The 14118-nt window shown below is 46.2% G+C and overlaps 1 protein-coding gene across 5 annotated transcripts in view; it reads right to left on the reverse strand.

The window, feature by feature from the left end:
• LOC138454056 (myosin-10-like) overlaps positions 1–14118 on the reverse strand; it is a 623027-nt gene that overhangs the window by 427965 nt on the left and 180944 nt on the right. For 2 of the 5 annotated variants that reach the window (XM_069607015.1, XM_069607012.1), the window contains exon 1: positions 3213–3355. The exons of the other annotated variants lie outside the window; for them this stretch is intronic. The gene's annotated coding sequence lies outside the window, so the exon portion shown is untranslated. Of the gene's footprint in view, positions 1–3212; positions 3356–14118 lie in introns of those variants that run through there. 5 annotated transcript variants of the gene reach the window in all.

Raw genomic sequence — 14118 nt, forward strand, 5'->3', positions numbered from 1 at the left:
ATACAAATGGTTTGTCATCAGAAATGTTCGAATTGGGCAGAGGGACGAGACAGGGTTGCCCACTCTCTCCGGTGATGTTCGTTCTGTCAATGGAACCTTTAGCCGAGAAGATCAGAAGGGATTCAAGGATTCGTGAATCACATGATGGAAATTAGGTTGAAAAGTATAATTGAGAACTTGAGGTACGATCTAGATAGATGGCCGGAATTGAAGATGAGTCTATGGGGGAAGGTAAACGCTATCAAGATGACCTCAGCGCCAAGCATCACTAACATCTTAAGTATGATCCCACTAATGGCTAAGAAAAAGAAATCAGAAAGATCCACAACATGCTACAATCATTTTATGGGATGGAAAACAACCCTGTTAAAGGTTGTGGAAGCTACAGCTGTCATGTCAGAAAGGGGGATTGGGAGCTGGCTTTCTCTACTAGACACTTGATTCCTTTTATTGAAGATTCGACGGAAGTGTGGAGGCAAGCTGAGACAAATAGGTGTACGGCTCTGTCACCCAGGGCACTATTGACATCGTTGGATGCGACAGGATATAGAACTTCCCCACCAACCACATTCTTGGGGCATTGCTGGCGTAAGCTAGGAGAGTTAACCAAAGAGGAGGTCTTTTACTCTTCAAAATCATCAATATGGATGAATCGTGAGATTGCGTTAGAAGGGGAGATGTTGTTCTGGCCAAATTGGTTCCTGGGGGATCCAGTAGCTTGACGATCTGTTTGCTGATGGGAAATGGATGACATACAATAATGCGTCTGCAGAAAGAGATTTACAGAATTGCACTTACACAGAGCACAGAACATTGAGAAGGGTGTTGGTGAAAGAATACCACAACAGAGCAAGGATCTTGCAGACTGGTCGATGGAAGTTATCGTGGATGGTCATATAGCATCAAGAGTCTACAAACATCTGGTGAAATACAAAAAGGATAATGATATTTTGCTCGAGTAATGGTCTGAGGTTATTGGTTCGGATATGAACATATGCAGGTGGCGAAATGTGTGCAGAAATGTGAATTGGACATCACTAAAACTAGGGGACAGGGTTCGACGGATCAAAATATTGAACAGAGTGTACTGGTCACCAAAGAAGCTATACCAAAGGGGTTTGCTTTATCCCAAATGTGCTGGAGATGTAACCACATGATTGGTTCTTTTGAGATATGATTTGGGAATGTAGTGGCTTGAGGGTATTCTGGAACGAAACAACAATGAACAAGGTTTTGAGGCCAGGTGTTGATTGTGATTTTTTGACCATTATCTTGGGGAGAATGACTGCTACAAAACTTGTCATTTCCGCAGAGGTGTTGGTTCTACACAGCATCTCTGAATGTGAAGAAAATTGTTTTTGAGGAATTGGAAACGTGAGAAATGGCCTTCTGCATCAGAATGGTTGGAAGATTTACATGGAACACCTTTAATGGAAAAGGAGATTTTATACAGGAAAAAGAAAAACGACCTTCATGAAGACATTTGGAGGAGGTTTTTGAAGTTGTAAATATTTGATCAGTTCTCCATGGGGTTTGGGGAAAGGGAGGGAACATTTTTGTAAACTTTGTCTATGCTTTTATTTCTTGTTGCATTGCAATTAATGTTCACTAAAAATGTGAATACAAAAAAAAAATGTTCTCCACATTTTAGAATTAGTCGTTCAAGCATTAAGCACTTCATCCTATCTCCATCCTTATTGGGAGCCCTAGCGTGCAGGAATATGGTGGCACCCAAGGTCAACCCCCATCACCAAGCATAATCCTTCCCACTTTCTTTCATCACATGGAAGATCATTAAAGCAATTGATCACACTATAGCATAGCTGCCACGCAGTGTACCTGAAAAAGTTCATTCTCCGCTCGCGCAGTTCAATGACACCACTTACTTCGTATAATTTGATCGAGAGCCTAGTCTCACCACTCTAGCGCAAACTATTAAGAGGCAAAATGGTGTCCAATGCCTGGGGATAGAGAGAAAATGCAACGCCCCAATGTAGGTTTAATGCAATGTGCCTTTCAATGTCCAATATTGACGGTGATCCAGTGGATGTAGGGTCCTTGAACACAGCTTCGCAGTGGAAGTGCTCCACTATTGGACTGGTGGAATGTGCACAGGAAAGACAGAAACTGGCAGTAGAGAAGATTGGCAGACTGGATAGGCCCAGGTTGTCACCAGAGTGCCCCATTGTCATGGCTTCCGCCGGTGCAGCACTTTTACTTAGATCTTGCCGTAATGATGATGCACAGAGACTCTCACAGGTAACTTTAAATGCGTTGCTTTTTAAGTTCTGGGAGACCTCTCTATAGCACGACTCCTCCATGCACCCAACACCCTTTGGATGAACTCTCTCCTCAATGTCTGTCTTTGTTTGGTTGCATTTCTTGTTTCGGCTCCTTGTTTCCAAACCCGACATATGGCAGAGTGGCCTGGATGCGGCAGCCAGATGCCAACTGTCATTCTAGCAAGTGCCCACCACTGGGACACACAGTCTGGTGTCATAGAAGAGAGACATTCACCCACCTGCCCTGACCTTGAAATATGGGCGAGGTCAGTGGCTGCAGAAATCCACCACTATTTGCTGCCCGTTGGATGGCATTTGTTTAAGGAGCCTCGGGATCGCCCTAGGTGGGCAGGTGCCAAAATGCAGACGGGCACTATGGAAACCCACGCGTGGCTCTCACAGAAAGCCAAGCACTGAGGGGTTACGAAGGCTGACCCACCTTTGGCGGCACGTGAGTGGAATGTCGCTAAATTGGCCTGCCAGTTAAAGAGAAACGAGCCTCCTCAGTGGCTGCACTGTGTCGGACCACAGGAGACACACGCCCAGGGTTCACAATGGGTGCACTTCCCCAGAACAGGTGAGTCGCAATGTCTGAAAAGTGGCGCACTAAGAGAAACGTCCCTGCTTGTAGGTTAATGCTTGGAAATCGTATGTAACAGCATTAGCTGCGCCAGGAACGGTATGCTGAGGAGTATCCCAGCTCCTTCACACAAACCCCCACATCACAACCACCCACCGCTTCCTGTGTGACCAATGAAGTCCGGGCCCATGGCGTGTCTAGTCCATCAGGGGGGTGGCGGGGGAATTGGCATTTTAACAGCAGACCTTCCAAGTGCACACACATAGAAAACGTCTTCTACCCCAAACCCCGCACCCCCCAGTTTGGAAAGTCTGACAGGACCCCCACCCCCTTCAAAAAGTGCTCCTTACGTGGGCTTGGCTGCGTGCTGCCAGGCGCCGGCTCCTTGCCTTGCCGTGACCAGAAGCCCTCGCTCCTTCCCAGGAAGCTCACCTGCAGGGCCAACTGCTGTGCTAAAAGTGGAATCAGCGCCTCAAACTGCCAGCCCAGGACACAGGGTGGGGCGAGCGGGGGGGGGGGGGAGGCCCGCCCGCGTCACGCAGCGGCAGGGAGGTGCCCGCGCAGGGCTCTGCTGCCGGTGTACAAAGGGCCCCGGGCGGCCGCGGCAGACACTTGGCACTCGCCGCCACCGTGGGCAGGCCAGGCGGCCAAGGCAGCCGCGCGTTTTCACGATTTAAGCCTCGCCGGATTGTGAGGTTTCAGAGAAGAGCATTTGGGAACATTCTTTTCATTGTTGAGATGGTTTCAGGGCGTTCCTAACCCCCTTTTTCCGCTCAATGAGCAAGGAAGGGATGGGCCGGGACATTGCTTTAAACAGGCGATTGCATTTGTTTCACTGGGTGTTGGCAGAGGAAGCACTTGTCATGATGAATTGGGCAACGTAAGCGCTCAGGTAAGAGTAGACTCGGAGCACGGCTTATAGTGAGAAATGGAGGGCCGACTGCCCTGCCATATGTATGCTCCCTAATGCCAATGAGGGACAATGCACACCTGCTAAATTGAGCCACGAGATTAAAACCAGCAGTAGCAAAGCCAACAGTGCTGGCTTTTCATGAAGTCATGGGTTAGATAGGCATTTGCCAGGCGCGGACACAATGGGACTACCTACCACAATAAGTAAGTCCACGGCCACCCGATGACAGTGCCTCGCAAATTCCCAACTAAGGCCTATAAAAACGGTTGGCTTTTCCGGTGCTAGTTTTACATAAGGAATCAATGCAAAAACATGCACATTTCTTACAAGTCAAGTAGCTGAAGGCACACTCAGTGACGATATTTTGATTACACTAGGAGAAGATTTATTAATTCAATTAAGCGGTTATCTTTTAGAAGAATGCTTGGAAATAACAATGGCAGCCCCATAAAAGCCCATAGTTTGATGTCACTGCATAATATAGAGTTAGCTCACACAGATGTTTGTGTGTTTTGGGAAGGGTGGGCCAGACAGTGGAAAACAAAGGCCACTGAGACTAGAATGGCCAAGGTCGGGTGTGTAAAAAACAAAGACTGTGTGACCCAACGCACATCCCATCTCTTGCCTGCATTCACGTACTGCGCTAATTGTTTTGGCTTAAAGGCGGTGCTTAAAGCACCTGCCCAAACTGATGAAGGCAGGTTTTGATGCTAGAAGGGGGAGAAGAGATCCTCATGGTGAACCGCAGAGGCGTTGCTGGGGGGGGAGGGGGGAGGGGGCTATAGCCCCGGGTCTTTTGGTTGTAGCCCCGGATAGAAGCTCAGGGGCTACAACCAAAAGGCTATAGCTAGCCCCGGGTCCCGCCAGTCCCGACATTAGCTTAGCCCCTAATCTTTTCCAGACCTAGTAACACCCTGTAAAGGCCAATCGCAGCGACCGGGAGGCGGGAGCCGGCCCTAACACCCAAGGCCTACTAAGATGTCCTGGAGCATTCCTCTCCCTCATTCTGGTCTTGCCCTGGTCGGAGCCTGCCGTCCCTGCTCCTGCTGCCCTCTTCCTGCCAGCATAACATCAAGTGACTGCAGCGTCGTGCTTTGGGTAAGCCCAAAAGCAACTTTGTGCTTATTGCGCTCGATGCGCGTACTGCCTCATTTTTGCTTCGAAAATGATTTTTATGATGCCTGCAGCCCGAGGACGGCATGAACTGATCCCCACTTCTGTTTACCCCAGCCTCCTATGGATTTCTGCTGTGTGCTTTGACTTTGTGCTAAGGTCTCCTCTTTGTTTGGCCCCTCCAAGATGGCCGTTCCATCTTGCACCGAGGTTTCCTGCCTTGGCCAGCTCCCCCTCCCTCTCCCATTGGCTGCTTTGGCCTGTAAAGGCCAATCGCAGTGACCGGGAGGCGGGAGCCGGCCCTAACACCCAAGGCCCACAACGAAGGCCCTGTCTACCCCTGTCCACCGCGGTACGCCGGATCGCCGCCCCCCGAGAGTGTCTGTATGCCCCCCTGCCCCCCGTGAGTGTCTGTGTGCCCCCTGCCCCCCCGTGAGTGTTTGTGTGCCCCTCTGCCCCCCCCTGCGAGTGTCTGTGTGCCCCCCGCCCCCGTGAGTGTCTGTGTGCCCCCCTGCCCCCCTGTGAGTGTCGGTGTGTCCCCCTGCCTCCCTGCGAGTGTTTGTGTGCCCCTCTGCCCCCCCCTGCGAGTGTCTGTGTGCCCCCCGCCCCCGTGAGTGTCTGTGTGCCCCCCTGCCCCCCTGTGAGTGTCGGTGTGTCCCCCTGCCTCCCTGCGAGTGTTTGTGTGCCCCTCTGCCCCCCCCTGCGAGTGTCTGTGTGCCCCCCGCCCCCGTGAGTGTCTGTGTGCCCCCCTGCCCCCCTGTGAGTGTCGGTGTGTCCCCCTGCCTCCCTGCGAGTGCCTGTGTGCCCCCCTGCCCCCCGGTGAGTGCCTGGTTGTCCCCCTGCCCCCCCCCCCGAGTGTCTGTGTGCCCCCCTGCCCCCTGCGAGTGCCTGATTAACCCCCCTGCGAGTGTCTGTGTGCCCCCCTGCGAGTGTCTGTGTGCCCCCCTGACCCCTCCGCGAGTGTCTCTGCGCCCTCACCCTGCTTGCTCCCCCTTTTGCTCTGCGTTCCACCCCACTTCCTGCCTCCTCCCTTCCCCCTCCTCAATTCCATCCTCTTCTACTACCTTCCTACTCCCCCCTTCTTTTCTCCCTCCTCTCAGCCTTCCCCCTCCTAGCACTTACTCCTATCATCTGTTCCGTGACTCTTGATAGCAGCTTGTCTGTCTCCCCTCTTCCCCCCCTTGTTCTTCTCCCTCCTCCCCCCTCCCCTGCTTTTTAAATTTGTCACCAACATTTTTGCTCAGTAGCGTGCCTTGTTCTCCTTCCCCCTGTTTCCCCTTACCCCCCCTCCCACCCTGCCTCTTGTTACCACCTGCACTGCGTAAATTGTCGTCAGGCATAGTAATGTTACTGCTTGCTTTGTTCTCCTTCCTATCCATTTCCTCTTGCCTTACTTGTTCTATGCACCTGCACTATCAGAAATGTCGACAGGCCTATTATGATAGTTATTTTGCACATTCTGTATTGTTTCAAGGACTTTTACTGAATGTAACTGTATTTTCCTATGTCCCCTCCCTCCTTGAAGCGCTTTGAAACACTTAGTTTATTTATATAGCGCCTATACACAATCATATCATACCCCTGGCTGAACCGATCATCACCATTTCACTACTTTGCATGGAGGGGGCACATACAGATCTGGGAGGGGGGCATCGCTGTGAGGGCACTGTCCCCTGACCCCACTCCATAGCACTGCCACTGAGCTCAAGCGAGCAAAATGTCACTTGGCAGAGACAGGTGGTACCACAGAGCCCAAGATCACAATTTCCATGAGTTGAGACAGAACCTACAGCGTGCCAAAATCACAATGTAGAGATTATTTGCATGGTGATGGGCAAGGAATGAGACATCCTCAGCTTGGGGCTACAGTTGACACATTACCATACACTCTAGTGTATGAAAAGAAGGAGTGGAACTATGTTCAATGCTGGCCTGGCCCAGCTCCCCGCAAACCCCATGGGCACGCACCCTCCCACGCGCAATACAAACCCCCAAACAAACACACCTGCTGTTTAAGGGAATGTTCTGTGCAGTGCACTATGGTTCGAGTTTCGACTTCTTCCTACACTTATATTTTAAAGCTAAACCGTACTGGAATGGTTTCTTTTTAAAATTAAAGAATAGGAACAGTAAAACTTAAAACAAAAAAATGTAAAAAGAAAGTAGAGGAGCACCGCTCCCACCCACTTCGACCAGTGTCTACTGGGGTGTTTTATTTAGCATCAAATTGCTGCAGTTCTGATGCTTCCGAGCTCTTTGCGACAATACAAGTATACATAGATAGAACAAAAAAATAAGAGGAGAATTCAAGAGATACAAAGCAGGGCGAGAGCACACCCTGTGAACAAGTTCATTTGAGCATTCTATGTCTTTGCTGCTCGTCGCCTTTACATATATTTACTTATTGCAATTACCCTCTCGAGTTTTACTTTTCTGAGAAAGGTTTGCATTAGTTACTCCAATGGTGACAATCTCCTGCCAGGCAACCCGAGCCAGCCTGTTCACCATTTATGTGAGAAGGTTGGATTGCAGAGACAGACCCAGGTAAGAAGTCGAGGTAAGAGTATTTTACTTCCCACTTTGGAAAGGTGGGAGGAAAGCATTTTTTAAAGGGAGTTAAAAAAAAAAAAAGAGTTTCATTCCTGGCTAGCAACCTTTTAGGCGAACGCAGTAAATATTGTTAAAAAAATAGGCGTTTTTCTTGTAATCCAAATTTTCCTTGCAACTTGCAAAGCCCTCAAATGAAAAGAACCCTTTGTGTCAGAGGTCGTCTCGCCATCAGACAGCGCTATACCAGAGGTCCTCTTTGTAGTCGATGCTGCTCAGGCCACTCCTCTGAACATGCCATCTGAGCAGTGCGGGTGACAAAGGGATCAGGGTGTGAATCGGTCACTACCTATTTTTCTTTGAGGGGAGTATTGGCCTAAAATGGGTAGGTAAAAGACTTCTCTGGAGCTGTGATTACAGATCATTGGCAGGCTTACCTCACACCAGACGGACAAAGTCGCCACTAATCATGTGATAGTTTGTAGAATCTGCCTCTTTAGGAACCGTTTGTACAATGCCCACCAATTTAGATTACGTCAACAGGAGAACACCAGCATCTTCATGAGAGCCAGGGCAACTGGAGCCAGAGCAACTGCCAACTATCACTGAGTGTCCACGACAAGATAATAAAGAGCCAAAAGAATCTGTCCATCACTCAAAATCAATAGCGTGAGAATTAAGAACAAGTGCCCATCACACAATGTTAAAGATGTGAGATTGAAGATCTCAAGTCGCCAACCATCACTCAAGGAAGTATGAATGAGAATTGAAAGCCGGTGTAGTGACTCAATAGTAATAAGGTAATTTGTAGTATCATTACAATTCATTTTACCAAACTAAATTAAAACAAAAAAATAATTAATCTGAACAGTTGTTAGAAATCTTTTGGAAGCCCACAACACATCCACACATCTAAGAGTATTGTGAAAATTGGTGTGCTTTAACAAGTTCATCCACCCCCCTCTGCTATCAATGACAGTTTTCACCTGTTGACGTGCACTCGCAAGGGGGCTGGGAGGATGGGAACGTTCAAGGTGTCGAATACCATGTACACCACAAAGGGTTCTTTCGCATGGGCACCCATAGCCACATGGCCGCCCCGGACCCAGTGTCTCCAGACTCCCCTTTGAAAACCCCGTGCCCACAATCAACATATGTCTGTGTCCTTTGACTTTGTTACAGGCTTATTGCGCTCGCCTCATCCACATTCACCCCCCTCCGCTATCAATGACAGTTCGCACCTGTGGACGTGCATTCGCAAAAGGGGCTGCCCTGGCGAGATTGAGGAGGTCAAACCTTGTCAGAGGCCAGGTGGGTGTGAACGAACACATCAGACATTCACATACACAGCCACTTCTGCAATCCTTTAACAACACTTTAGGAGTGAACAAGAAAACATCTGGGAGATAGACAACGGATATTGCCAGCTCTCCACTTTCTACCTTGTTTGCTGAGTCGGCTCATCTGTTCTTCTAAGCAACGGTGAGTAAACATTTAATATTGTTTTCTGTAGTGCCAATGTCCTCTGCTAGGCCACTTTCTATTGCTTTATACTCAATGTGCACCCTCTTCTCATTTTATTTTATTCACAAAGTCTACACCATCATCAACCGTCCTACGCATTCTTATCTCTGTAATTAGCACATAACATTGCAGATTATTGTATCCAAATGTAATCTTTGGTCAATGCAGGTTTGCTTTAGGTGCCATTTTTTTTATAAAGTAAATGTATTTTTATTATAAAAGTAATACAATGTATGATTTACTCACTGTGATGCTTTTTTAATAGAAATATGTATTTATATTTCTTTAACAGATCATAGGGACAATCCAACAATGCCTTCTTGTATCCTTTTGCGTTGCACTACTAACAGCCATGCTAAAAGTCAGAGTAAGTCCTGCATGTATTTCCAAAGGATTTAAATTTAATAAGAAAATGGCTCTTGAGCTGCGGATTTCCATTGTCTGAAATTGAAAGCAGAGCTGTCTTGGATGATGTGAGGGGCAATCGATTTCCGCGTCTGAAGCATGCACTTCTCAGAAGATATGAACGAACAATCACAGTACACCGAAAAGCGTCACCCCAGACTCCTCCGCAAATTAATTCCCAATGCAGTCACAACTGAATTTTCAGCACACGCTGACCCATGTGAGAAGTGGACGCTGAATTTTTAAATGTATTTTACCATTTTCTAAATTTGCTGTGTAATATGTCTTATAAATGACCACTCAATATATTGAATTAGTCTGTGAACAGGTAACATAATGAACAGTTTTCAGTTTTTAGGGAATATTTACATGACGCGATGTACTGTGGTTTGTACATTTTGAACTTTAGCTTACTTTGTGTATTCCTATTTTGGTGCTACTCGAATAGTTCGGTGCATTGGGAGCCTTTCCAAACACACACTCACAATGCGTCCTTTAAAAATAGGTAATTTTCTAAAAATGACCAGATCTGTCTTTATAGACCATTACCAAGGAGGAAACCAGTGACACATCCAACATTCTAATGGGAGGCCAAGCAATTTGCACACAAACTTATTTTTATCGGTTTTGATGTGGTCTAAATTGTAATACTAATGCCCATTTTCTATTGAACAAAGGTATGAATGTATACATCGATTAAAGGACAGTGATGCTATATCAACCACTTGTGGGGTGAAATAGCCCTGTACCCCATAACTAAAGGCCGGAGTCAGTATGAGGGCTCCCCACAATGAAAGGCCCACTGTGAATCCACAGAGAAATAGGCCACTGCAATGCCTAAACAAAAAGGAGCAAATTCAGGCAGCAAAATTGTGGCATGCCTGAAAAATGTTCCTTGCCACACATGAGGGAAAGACCTCATGATACTTTGGAAAAAGCTCTGGAAAGGCTGAGACCATGTTGGCAAAAACAGCAACATCCACCATGCAAATAAAATTACCAGATTGTGTGCAGATTTTCCCTGCAGAATGGGGTTTTGTAATTTGACAAAAATCAGTGCCTTCAGAAGCCGTTGTTCTTTTCAATTAAAGACATGCTCTTCAAAATGTGTGCAGGAATACAAGAAAGAAACTGAGTTTGTTCATCGTGAGCCCATCACTAAAAGACAAAATAATTCACCGAATCCACATGGAGTACTGTGAACCTGCAACGGAATGAAGGGTCACGGCTGGAACTATCTGTAGTAAAATTGCAATTGTGCTTTTAAACATTAACACTTGGAGCTTCCACATGTTCAGCTAAAGTCTTGTAAAATACATTATGCTGCCTTTCTATAATCAGTGAATGCAGGCAACCACAGTGCAAGGGTTGTTACATATTGGAATTGGGCCATTCTAATAGTTGATTTAAGAAAATGCTTGCAGTGGGTGAAAATGCCGGAGTATCCATTTTGTTTCTGTTGTGGGCTCCTGGCTGTGTTCAAGCCCCATTGCCAAGGGAATGAGTTGAAGAATTCTCCTGCTCTCCAGGTTTTATGACCAAAAGCACTTAAGGTCACCATAAAATCTGCTGTAGCTGGCAATTTGCCCTTTGAAGCTCATACAGTACCCCTCTTGACATCACAGCCCCACATGGCAGAGGATGGGGGCAGGTTTATGGAGGGGGTTGATGTCCTTTTGTGTACAATTGGGAGATATGCTTTTCTTTGTGTAATATCCACAATATCCATCCCAGATTATTAATGTGCAGATTTCTGGAAAGCTGTCCACAAACCGCATCTGGTGGATCCAACACGATTTTGGTGACACCAACCTATCAAAAGTTACAAGAAAAAAATGTATTGTGTTCTCTGCACAAATCTGACAATCCTAAAATGTTTAGAAAAGGTGTAACAGGTGATAGGTATTCCGCCCATCGAAGGCAAGATTTTCCAATAATATAGTTTAGGCATGAACAAGGAAAAACCGTGATGCTGCCATAGAATAACCTACAAACCTCTAGGGCGGATCATTTGATTAACAAAAAAATGTAGTGTCTGAATATGCTGGCATATGTGGTTTAATCTGATGAGAAATGGTATTTATTAAAATGTGAGGTTTCCAGGTACAAAAGCCAGATCCAACCCCATGCCTCTGTCATATGATTGATGGGGTATCCTCCTCTGGCTTCTCAAATCACTCCCCTATTCTTTGGACCTACCGGCTTGCAGAAGGGAGGGAACCCCTGACCACTGCCCTATCAGTTGTGCAAGAAGGGGGACTCATTAGTGATGTCATTTGACTTATAAATAGGTTACTCCTCCTCAACTGGGGATTCTCTCTACAAAATTTTAGGTATGAAGCTGACAAAATCTGGAGCTTTCCTTGCAGAAATGGGCCTAATCTTGGAGTAAAAAGCCATGCCCTGGAGTAGCTGATTGGGAGGACAGAGAGAGGCCTTGATTGACCCCTTGATGGTCCCTGCAGTGAAGCCTTGGTGCCCCTTGATAATCATTAAGCCCTTTTCTATTGTAAGTATAGACCTCGCCAGCCTAGATTAAACAAGTACCATCTTCTTAAGCACTACCCTGGAGATTCCCAATGGATAATATCCCCCATTCTATCTGTTTGTGAAATTCAGTCATTTTTCTATTGAAAATTATTTTATTTGTCTGTAAACTGTGGTAACTCTCACATTGACAAATCCTTGGTTCACATGTGCATTTAAGTCAGTTTTCCTGCAGAACAAAATCATCCTTTGTTTGCCTGTTGACTATATTCCTGTTCTATCTGAAAAGTCCTTTGTTTGCCTGCAGCGTTAAGTCATTTTTATGTGGAAAAATTAGTTGTATGTCCGTGTAGATTAGCCATTTCCCATTTAAGAATTCCCAGTGTATGTGTAGATTCTTAGTATATTTGGTTTAGTAAATCATTAATTCCCACATTCCTTCACGGAGTAGGGCAAGGTGGCCTTCTAAACTACTTTCCCTTTTCGTGTGTTTTGCGAGTCATTATATCTATACAATATTCCCCAGGAAGTCACTTCATTAAGAGCTGAAAATCCATTCTTCCATGTGTTAAATTGTATGTTTAAAAACAAATTCCCATTTGCATCCATCATATTCCACCAAAACCGTTGCTCTCATTGTGAGTAATCCCTTTGCCCAAAACCTACCTGTTAGTTTCCCCTGTCCTTTTCACTGAAAACCGTGGTTCCTATGTGCCTTCCTCATTGTTGAAAGTGTGTGTGTCATTTTCAACCCCAGAAAAATGAATGTGATTTACAATATTGTTTTTCAAAACATTTATTTTCATCCTGTAAAAAGCGTTTTTCTTAGAGTACTCCCTTTCCCCTATCATGCTCTGAGCTCGGATTTTGCATTGCCTTTGCTTTGTTTTTTATGGCTTGGAGCTTGCCTGTCATTTCCAGCTCCAAATATTGTGAGATTTGCATTTTCGTTTTTCTAAAAATTTATTTTCACCTTTGAAAAATTGTTTCCCCTACACCATCTTTCTTCCCCCATTATACCCTGATCACGGATTTGAATTCTATCTTCTTTTTTTTTTAAAATGTATTATTCTTTCTCATGTGTTGGCTGCGTGTAATCGAATTTCGTATGTGTGCTGGCTAATCTCTGGCACTAGCATATAATTATGAAGGATGCCCAAATACTAACAAGAAAGTGAGCAGTACAGAAGAGAAAGGCAGCAACTGGAAGTGAATTCCAAAAGAAATACAATGATGAATGGGGAGTCGATGAGCAAGGATATTGGGGAACAGCAGTAGAGAACTGGTGTATTCAAAGGAGAGACAGGTTGGACTGGAGAGGGGCAGGGTGGGAGAAATGGTTAAGACCCTCTGCGGCGGATCATCCAAGAGCAAAAGGGCAAATCACTGGGCTAACCAGACTACCGAATAAGAGGGGGAGAGCAAGAAAAGGCTGTCCTTTGAGAAAAGGCCAGGGAGGTCTTTAACTGGAGTGATGAGAGGGAAGAGAGAAGGAGCAGGAGAACCTGGCCAACAAGGACTGTGTATCCTAAAATGCTTGAAAGGAGGGTTAAGGGGCTAGGTCCTTGCATTGGGACTCAACCAGTCAGTAACCTAAACCGGGGTCTACTGAACTACATATTTTCGTTTTAAGTGGGACAGGCTTGCAGCCAAAAGGCAAATACAGCCGTATTGTAATTTATAGGCTATGGGCAAACTTACTTGTGTGGGAGCATCTAACTTCTTTACACATCCTAATGAAACTTTCTTGTGAAGCTTCAGTGTTAAAAACAATGACCTCTCCCCTTCATATCAGAAACCACACAATTAAGGACTGCTGTGAGCATGAGCTGTGTCTCCTGCCCTTCCCCCTTTCCAATCACTCCATTGACATGCAAGGGCTAACACCCTATCAGGGTTCGAATTGCCTAAAAATGTATACATTTGAATGCAGTTGCCAACAATGAAATGCTTTACCTTCAATAGTAAGTTTCCTGTCCTGCCACTGCTCTGTGGGGCAGCCAGGTCAAGTCAACATAACCCAACATTTCGGAGGGGGGAGTGTGCTAAAGCCCAATCTGCCCAATGGTTGTTGCGCCACTGCCTCGAGCAGAGGCTGGCAATCCAGAGGGCAACAGCGCAGACATGGCTTTGTTGTAACCATTTAGTTAAACACGCACACACATTTGTACATTTGCTAAATAATATGCAGTGTAGGACATGGGTCAGAGCAACACAGAGTGCAGCACCGGCAACATGTGTCTTGCTGGGGGCGTTCTGTCCCAAGG

This window comes from Ambystoma mexicanum, chromosome 1p (assembly GCF_040938575.1).
Source record: "Ambystoma mexicanum isolate Mex_15411 chromosome 1p, UKY_AmexF1_1, whole genome shotgun sequence".
Taxonomy (NCBI): Eukaryota; Metazoa; Chordata; class Amphibia; order Caudata; family Ambystomatidae; genus Ambystoma; species Ambystoma mexicanum.